Below are 10,075 nucleotides of genomic sequence, written 5' to 3'. Positions count from 1 at the left end.
TGGCTCCCCTCTGTTCAGAGGCACAAATCTTACCGTTTTACCGTGGGTTATCTGAGCCTCTTCCCCACTAGCCTGCCGGGACCTTGATGAGGGATGGCCATATTAATACTAATGAATTAATATATTAATAATTAATGTTAATAATTAATATTAATAAATTAATAAATATGTATGAAACAAAATTGAATTAGTGATGCTCCAACTTGCTGACACCCTGTGCAGCCCCCCCTTGGAAAGTTCCCTCCTTTCCTCTTGGATGAACACTACAGCCCGTGGGAATGGAAAGACCCTCCAAAGCCTTCAGCCATAAGCCACTTATTCCCCTGGCTCCGTGAGGCCATGGACTCAACACACTCAATTTCCGTGCAGAGGGGGACACGTTTGGAATCTTCTCTGTGCTGTTAGCTGGAGTTTTACACTCTCATGAATCTACCTGGGAAGTGAAAAATTAAAATTCCTCCCTGTGGCTCCAAGGAAGTGAGATGTACCCTTGTCCTGTGATTGCGAGGAGGGAGGTGCATCAGAAGCACTGAGGGGCCTCTCCCCAAACACCACAGCCCTCACGGCACTCTCCTCCTTCTGCATCAATGGGCCGTTACTACTAAAGAGTGCTTCCTGTCCCTTCAGAATGTTGGAGAAGAACCACTCCCTAGGATTTCCTGCTTTGCATGGAGAATCCCCTCTAGGGGGAGCATCTTCACTGTAAAACTAGATTTGATCCCAGATGGGTCAGAGCCCCAGGAGACTGTGCCCGCTGGTCAGAGCCAGACACACCCAGGAAGGGGAGGTCCTGCTTCCTTTATGTGAAATATTCAGAGGATGCGGGAACAATTCGGGTGCTGGGAGGATGCAGAGGGAATTCAACTGAGTTGTGTAAGCTCTTATTTTGTTCCGGACTTTCTCTGCATTGGTCCTTTAGGGATCTCCAAGGAAGACTACGTCAGAGTCCATCTAATTTCTGTGGCATTCGTACCCCCGCGGTCTCAGGAATCTTTCTATGGAGTGTCCCCTCAACCTGCTGGCCTCTTTTCAGTGGGGACCACAGGCCGCCAGGAGCTCCAAGGAGCCCTGGCTGGTGGCTAGTGCCAAAGCAATCCTATTTAGTGCTTCTCTAATTAGAAACCCATTAAAGGAACCCCGGAGTTTCTCCCTCACCCCGCCCCTAACAGCCCCAGAGCAGGGATCTCCTTACACAAGATGACAAACACATTTTTACATGGAGTTTTTGAGATAGTTAATCCTCCCAAGCAAGCCAGTCTTTCTCGGTCTGTACCCTCATGATGGCAAACGGGACCTGCCCAAGGAGCAACACGGCCTCCACCCCAGTCATTGCCTTGCATACTGGCTGCTTCCAGCATATTTTACACCCACACCCCTAAGCACACGTGTGTGAGCACATGCACACACTCACACAGAGCACTGTCCCTCCTCTTTCCACCATTCTTCAAGCTCCACCTTGATCCTTGGTTAAGGAGCTGGCAAAGAAAAGAAATTGATGCCCCATGGTGGTACATTGTGCTGTCACTGAGCACCTCGGGATGCTGAAGAAGAGATGCAATTTCCACATCAGTTTCTCACATGGCAAAGCTCAAACAACAGCCAGACTCAGGGGCTGGGGACTCCTGCCACCTGGGCCCCAAGGCAGGCACACACCCAACCCCCTGGCTCTTGACTCCATAGAGCCATTCTCTCCATGTGACAGACCTCTCCCCACTGCTGGCAGAGCGCCTTTGGGGTGTGTGAAGCAATTTTCCGGCAAAGTTTGCAGGGAAAGAGGTGTGGTGGGAGAGAACCCAGATAGCTTCTCCAAAATGCAGGTTGCGGTAAATAATCCTAACAGTAGCAAACGACAGTGTGAGGAGCTCATGGGGGGTGGGGAAGACTGGAGAACATGCCTTCCCCCTGAATCCCTGCAGGTGCACAGAACTGCAGGTAAGTGGCAGAACGCCCTCAACAGTGGGGGCGTCCCCTTTGCAGTTCTGAAATGCACCTGCTGAGTACACCTAGGTGACACGCTCCAAACACAGATGCGTCTCCTTCCCACTCCTGTTTTCCTGGATGAGTCATGCTTCGCTGTGAACTTCTAAATCTTTGGCACCCCAGGATATAAGGCTCTATTCCTATCATAAGAAGAAAATGTATTACCATCACCAGTCGGCAGTTAATACTCTCCAAATGAGACAGTCACGGCTGAGAATGGATCTCTCATTCTCTCCCGAAAAGCTCCTCGCAGAAGGTTCCTTGGTTCAGCTCTAACTCTTAAGGGACAAAGAAGAGACAACTGTTGGGCGGTCATCTCTGACAGTCGTAACTTCCAGGATTAATGCAAAGGGAGAGATGAAAGCAGACACTTTAATCACGCATCTTAACTCCGTTTTATTACAACATCAAGGAAAATACTTAGTTGCAGGAGGAATGATACTAGAGGTAAACATAGAGATTAAGCCACTCACAATTGCATTGTCTACACTTTCCTATCAGGCTATAAATATCATGGGCCTCTGTACATGCATTGTGGGACTGCTGTGCATGTGTGTATGGTGTGCAGATGATTTCTTTCTAGGGTGTTATTCTTTTAATTCCTTGACAAACGATGGTGGAATTCGATGTCTTCTGGCAGACTAGGAAGGGGCTATCCCACTAGGACTGGGATCCAGCCTTTTTCTTCTGGAATTTTCTGAACTGAGATTGAATGGCCACTGCTGCACGTTCTGTCTCTGGCGCATCCATGTCGATGTCAAATTCTTCTTGAACTTTCTTCTGCCCATCTGTAGCAAGAAAAACATAAGGCAATCACTGATCTGAGAGCATGAAGGCAGACAGCTGCCGGTCCACCAGGCAGCACACTCTCCACCCCCGGCACAAGACCTAGTTTGCAAGGGAAAGTCCAGGGGAGCGTGTCCTGATGCTCATCAGAGCTCAGAATGTGCTGTTCTCTGGCTGCCCCAACTCTACACCTGCGAGAGTCGGTGAAACTCAAGGACACAGTCTCAACATCTCAGATAGTTTCTGTACACGATTTTCTGTTTCTCAAGGCCATATTTCACATATAGTGTTAATAATTTTAGCTGTGCTGTTACTGTCTCCTGAAAGCAACAATTTAAACAGTGTGGATACAATTTAAATAGTGCTACAGATACAGGCCAAACAGGAGCTGATATTCACAACACCTCTGAGTTAAAGTCTTTGCGTTTCTGTGGGTACTTCTATTGCCAATGAGATTTGCTTATTGAATTAGGGCTTTTGTTTTTATCATTGTCAGAAATGGATGACAGCATTTGACCTTCACAGTGAGGCTGAACTTTCACAAGTCTTACATTTTGTTCCAATGAGGTAGGCTTAGCAATTTGTTTGCTAAACCAGGAGGATTTAACTAATTCACACTGTAATGATCATTGAAACAGGATATAAGCCAAAGCAAGTGAAAACATGTGCCCGTTGTCCTTTTGGGCTGTGTACCTTACTGAGTACTGGCCAGCTTCTAGCCAAATACTCAAAATGAATACATAAACAAAATCCTCTAGTCTTAGAAAGGAAGAATCTTCAGAACTCAGTCCCTTGAAAGCTCATCATCAGAATCACCAAAAGCATCTTTTTTAAAACACAGACACAGAGCCCCACTCCAGACTCAGGGATGCTCTTTGCACAGCTGCAGTGGGAGGGGCTCCTGCAAGCAAGGCCAAATTAGATAAATCAGTGTCCCCAGGGTAGGGTCAGGCTGGCCTGCTTATTTAAAAGGCTCTCAGGTGATTCTAAGATGCAGCCGGAACTGAGATAAAGCTACTTTGTCTACAGATGAAGTGACAAATAAGTCCCTGGAGTTAGCTCAAGGCAGGGGACAGGACCCTCCTCTTGCACCTGGACCCATAGCCTCCCTGCCACCTGGACTTGCACCTGGAGCCTGGCAGTGTGAGGAGCACAGCCCGTTGGGGACGGGAGAACCAGGGGATTTGAGGCAGGAGAGAAGGCCCCAGCCAGGGAGCAGGGACAAAGCTGTTCCTGACTTCGTCACCAGGCAGCCTGGGTTCATCCTTTAACCAAAATGTGGTCCATTCATTCACTTCCTCTCTCAGTGACTTTGGATAACAATGTTCAGGCAGACCCCTAATAAAGAGGGTGAGGACACTAGGATTGCTTGAAAGGGAGGTAGGCCTGTTCTCACCTGCTTGCTGTGTCCTCTCTCTCTCTCTCAGATAGATGATGATGACAGATAGATGATTGATTGATAGATAGATAGATCGATAGATAGATAGACAGGTAGGTAGGTAGGTAGGTAGATAGATAGATAAGTAGATAGATGGATAGACAGATAGATAGACGGGTAGATAGATAGATAGATAGAAAGATAGACAGACAGACAGATAGATAGATAGATAGATAGATAGATAGAAAGATAGACAGACAGATAGATAGATAGATAGATAGACAGATAGATAGATAGATAGAGAGATATGATAGATAGATGATAATAAGAATATATATACGTATGAATTGGCCCTCATTTCAGACGCATCTGGTTGGGTGACATTTCCTTTGCTCGTCCTTGAGCAGGCTCATGTCAATTTTCCTAGAGACTAAACAGTTTCCCCCCAGAGCCCTCCAGTCACACCTCCATCCAGGAGAGGACACTGGCTTTGCAAGCCTTGCTCACTGATCAGTGCATGACCTAAATCAGTAGAACTGTTTCCCTCTATCCCAGATTTGCTGCAGATGCCCGTAAAAGCAGTGATTTTGAGTGCACCAATGTCCAGGGACTATGGGGCGGGGCGGGGGGGGGGGGGGGGGCGCGCGGTGCAGGCATCTTTTTAACCCATGGGAGCCTAGATGATCTGGAGAACAAGTGGGATTGTCTCTTACTGCCTCAGGCTCCATTCACATTTTAATCCACACTGCAGGAGCCCTTTCTTCAGGGAATCTGCTAGGGGACAAGACCACTGGGAGGGGGAGTTTCCTGAAGCCCAAGTCAATACTTTAAAAAAATGTTTCATTGTTGTGCTCACATGAGCCTGGAACTGGAGAGAAGTATCTAGCAAACCTGAAATTCAAATGGCTCCAGCTCCTGTGCTCACGGCAACAAGCCCGTTCATACAGGTAACATCTGCAGATAAGCAGCAGCTTCAACACTGGGAATTGTCAGAAGATGATTGAGTCCCAAATCCTTCCCCTCCCAAAGGAATCCTTGCATCCACTGCATCCCAGCTACAAAGGTGAAAAACGAACGCAGATTTAAAAGGAGACAAGGAGACGGGAAATTTCTTTTTTAGATTTAAAACGTTGCTGTGATCTGAAGCTTTTGAAAGGTATGATTCATCTTCTCCCTTTTCTAATAATGGAAGAAAACAGCAATATTATTTTTGACAAATGATAAATGAAGGTGCAGAAAATTATGTATATTTAGGGAATATGTAACGAGGCCATGAGGACTGGTCATAAACATGAATTTCACAATTATACCTTAAACTAATATCTTCAGCCAAAAATGATTTATAGATTCCTCTCTCATTTGAAAAATAGTACAGTCTTTAAACAAAAACCGCTAATATTCCAGGAGTTGTTACTTTCTGTTTACTTTGTAGAGTCAAGCATTTCTTGGAGGAGGTCTGTCATTGTCACTCCTTCCACTGAGAGGGGCAGAATGTGTAAGGCAGAGGACAGGGACTGGGATGGTGGCAGAGAAGGGACCACTAGTTAAGCCGGGTGGCACAGGGTTCAGTTCCAATGATGTAAAGGCCTGGACATGGCTCCATGTGGTCCTACGACCTAGAAAGCACACCCTGAACACCCCAGACTCAGCAGGAGAGAAGGGATGATGGAGGAGGGCATTGGAGGGACCACAGCCGGGTATCCAGCCCCCAGAGCCACTCCGCAGAGCCTCAGGCCCTGCAGAAATCCGAGTCCTCGAGTGCCTGCCAAGGCTCCCCTCCTGTGATGCAGGGGATGGTGACAACAGCCAGAAGCAGGGTGGCCATGCAAGAGCATCCCTTCCCAGTCACTCCAGGGCAGAGGCAGGGTGCCCACAGCACCAGGGGCCCTTTCTGCTGCTGAAACACAGAGAGAGGACCTTGGCCACATCTGCGGGGGGCAGGAAGGGCTCTGGGAGAGTGTGCTGCCTACAGTATGCACCTCGTCCCCTCACCCCGCATTCTGGTTCTTCATGGGCCATCACTACCTCACTCTCCTTCCTTCTCTCCTCCCTGGTCTGTGGTCTGTCCCCCGACTCCAGTGTGAGCTCCATGAGAGCGGGGACTTCACCTGTCTTGTGCCAGCAGCTCACACGGGGCCTGACACGCAGCGGGTGTTCAGTTAGTAACTGTTGATTGCAAGCGAGTCCGTTAATTAATAGGATTGGCAGCTGTCCAGTGCATGCCTTTGTCTGGAGGACTAAACCAAGTCAGGCACCCTCAGTGGTAACCACTTCCTATCCATGTGGGCAGGATTCCTCACTCCCATTTCCACCACCAGGCCTCTAAAGGTGGAGGCTGGGAGGTGCCAAGGCTAAGCCTCTGCGGGGCTGGCTGAGGGGCACCATCCACTGACGACGCGGTGAAGAAGATGGGAGGTTTCTCTCCTAGATGGAGAACGCAGCCACACAGGAACCACATAAGGAAGTGCTGTTTCATGGGGGAGGGACTCAGGAAACAGTCAGGGTTTCCAGGGTGCACACATTCAGATACACAGCCCTCACGGGAGAAGGGAATTGGTGAGGCACAGGTGTGACCCAGATGGGCCCTGGGTGAACACACAGGCAGCCCCGTCCAAGCGGCCGGGCACCAGCTCCCAAGAAACCCCCACTGATGGTGGGTTCTCATGCCAGGGAGCTCTAGGGGGGCTTTAAGCCCCTCCTCACCAGCCTAGAACAGTGCCTGCCACCAGCACCTGGCCAGAGAATAAACACAGGCAGGCCTCTCATCAGGCTGACAGGCCCCTCCAGCCTCCTTGGGGATGGGGCTGGCTCCCTCCAATCCTCAGACCCTCCCACCGCAGATGAGGCAGCCAGCAGAGGCAAGGGGTGTCCGATTTGCAGGTGTCTCCAGCTGCTCTGTGACTTGGGAAGGTTCATGGCTTCTCTGGGTCTCATTTGCTCATCTAGAAAATGGAGAAGTAAAACCATTGTTTAAAAGCCTGCTCCCCCTAGGTCCAGTGTTATGTGCAGATCAAGGCCATGTTGTAAAGTCAACCACAGGCCCAAGGGTGTTGAGCAGAGCATCTGGAGCTGCACAGTGAGTGGAGGGGTCGTGGGCAGTCACCGGGTCCCCAGGCTCAGAGCCCTGAGTCTGCTCAGTGGTGAAACTCACAGATGCCTGGGCCCTAATAGGGAGGGGAAGGGAATGCTTTCCAGCCATCCAGGCTTTGGGCCCTCCCCAGCCTCTTGCGCGGCAGGTGCCATTTGTTGGGCTGTGAGAGGATGGCCCCTTTTCAGCAGCACAAGGTGTAGAGATGATGTCTGAAGACCAGGCAGCCCATGACCCAAAGGTCCTGTGACTGTAAACCTGGGACAGTGCAGAAGGGGGTGGCCCCAGTCCCCATAGCCAGGAGGCACTGAAGGTACCAGGCCCTCTGCACAGCTCCTCTGTCAGGAGGAACGGAAGATCTAAAGGAGCAGTGCAGGGGGACCGCGTGCCATCTTATTTCCAGATTGCCATGCAGCCATTGCCTTCATCCTTCTACTTGTTGCTTCGTAAAGATGTCTGCAGGCTTACATCTGGGCTGAATGGGCTCGACCTGACATTTTTATTCACTGTCTGAAGTGTGCAAATGCATTGGCCACCCGGTTCCGGAAGACGCTTTTCATCAGTCTGAGCAAGCAGTATCTCACCAGAACACTTTATAAACTGCCCAGTACCGCACCGTCGTTATCCTGTGTATCTGTCCAGGGTTCTGGAATTTTATGTTTTCTGTGTGTCCCTCTGTGTAGAAATTCCCAAGTTGACCAGGAGAACGGTCAAGAGGTTATTCACAGCAATCACTGGTTTAATGGAAAAAGATGGTGACTGCCAGCTCCCCTGTTGACTGAGAGGAACCATGACTTTCTGACTGTAGGTGTGAGGAGAGGGATCCCCCACAAGCCCTTCAGACTTCTCCCAAACTCCGCCAGGTCTGTTACCTGGAAAACCTCGTCTCAAAGATGCAGGGCAGTCAGAGGAAGTGAGGATCAAAGTCTATCAGGCTGGCAGTTGACGTTATCTGCTCCATTATCTATCCACCTATCCACTATCCTCCTATCCACGTATCCATCTGTCTTCTCTCCCCACCCCTCTCTCTCTCAGAACAAAGAGCACAGCTGCAAAATGACCCCAAGGAATTAGACTTTTCTTCTTTGGCAGAAACTTTACCAAACACCCAAGACATGACACAGAGGGCTGCCAAGGGCCCAAGCATAATGGAGAAATGCTACATCCCGGGGCTCAGGCTGGCTCATGACTCAGTACTGCCATGGTCTCCCCACTAGGAAGGAACCCAGTCTGATTCAGATTTATACTTCACACTAGTGTAGATATTTCTTTGCTATTTCCCTGAAATATTGCCGTTTCCTTGCAGAGACTGAGACAGGAAGTGGCCCTGCTATTTTGCATTTTGTTATGTCATAAGAGAAACATTCAGGTGGCCCTTTTAAAGATGGCATTGTAAGAAGAGCCGTTCTTTATGGAGCACTACATAGACCTCCCTCATAGACGTTAAGTGGACTTTCTTTTACAGATCATTTGATGGCAAAGGTAAAATAGAGAATCATAAATATAAAACGAAGAAACTACTACCAGTTGAAGACAATTGAAAATGAATGTGACAAGTCTCTGATATGGTCATGAAAACCCATCAAATGGGAAAAGGCTGTGGCATACTAAAATCCCATTTGCGTTTATCTATTCTCATAAACACGCAGTCTAGTGGTTGTCAAATCATCCTACAGCCCATCAACAGATTCTATTGAGCACTTGCATTAGTCGTCTCGGGCTGCCACGGCAAAGTACCACAGGCTGGGTGCCTTAAACTACAAAAGTTTGTCTTCTCACCATTCTGGAGGCTGGAAGTCTAAGATGAAGATGTCAGCAGGTGTGGTTTCTCCTGAGGCCTCCCTTCTTGACTCACAGGTGGCTGCTTTCCCCCTGTATCCTCTCTGTGTCTCCCTTGTTACAAGGACATCAGTCAGCCCACTCTAAGGACTTCATTTTAACCCAATCACCTCTTTAAAGGCCCTATCTCCAAATAGAGTCACATTATAAGGGACTGGGGGTCAGGGTTTCAGCATTTGAATTTGGGGAGGGACCCTATTCGGCCCATAACAGCACCTAATTTAACTCTGGGGCTCTCTAGGTTTTAAAGTAGCTTTGTAGTCTGTGCTGGTTTGACTTCTGCTACTGCTTACGAGAGCTACAGGAAGCGCTCATTGTCCCCATTATACAAAGGCACAGAGACAATCTACCTCGTCCAATATCACCTGGTGAGTCCTAGCCAACCAACGGCGGATGCAGAATCCAGGTCTTGCTCCAAGTCCTGTTTTTATTCTGCAGCGCTGCATTACTTTCAGCTCCTTAGACTCAGACCAAGATGACAGCCTTCATATGGACCAGTCAGTGCTGCTAAAAAACCTTAAATGGCCCGAGTCTGAATATATGACACAGCCAACCAGTGTGCAAAATCTGCTTGTTTACCAGCCCGTCCAGGAGAATGTATACCAAATTCTGGAAATGGTCTGGAGTGCCCAGCACGGCCCCATCACTGTTCTACGGGCTAGGAGAGAGCAGAGTGCAAGCCCACGCCTCTGTTCTCCTGGGGAAAACAGAAAATAAGAAGGTAAATGCACAATAAGTAATGGAATTTCAGAAATTCCAAAAGCAGAATGCTGAGCGGGAGAGCATGCATGCGTGCATTAAGGAGTCAGGTTAGGCCTCCAGGAAGGACACAGGTGGGGAGATGAGGCCAGGACCACCTGCACAGAGGAGGGGCAGCAGGCATTCTTGGTTGACAAGAAACAACGCTTTTTGAAAAATTATTCTTCATCTGTGCATTCACAATCTAAGAGGCAGACATCAAATAATTAGCATAATGCTCTAGAAATTAAAAGACATGTAGTCAG

Source organism: Equus quagga, chromosome 21 (genome assembly GCF_021613505.1).
Source record: "Equus quagga isolate Etosha38 chromosome 21, UCLA_HA_Equagga_1.0, whole genome shotgun sequence".
NCBI classification, from domain to species: domain Eukaryota; kingdom Metazoa; phylum Chordata; class Mammalia; order Perissodactyla; family Equidae; genus Equus; species Equus quagga.
Note: the sequence above shows the minus strand (reverse complement) of the source record.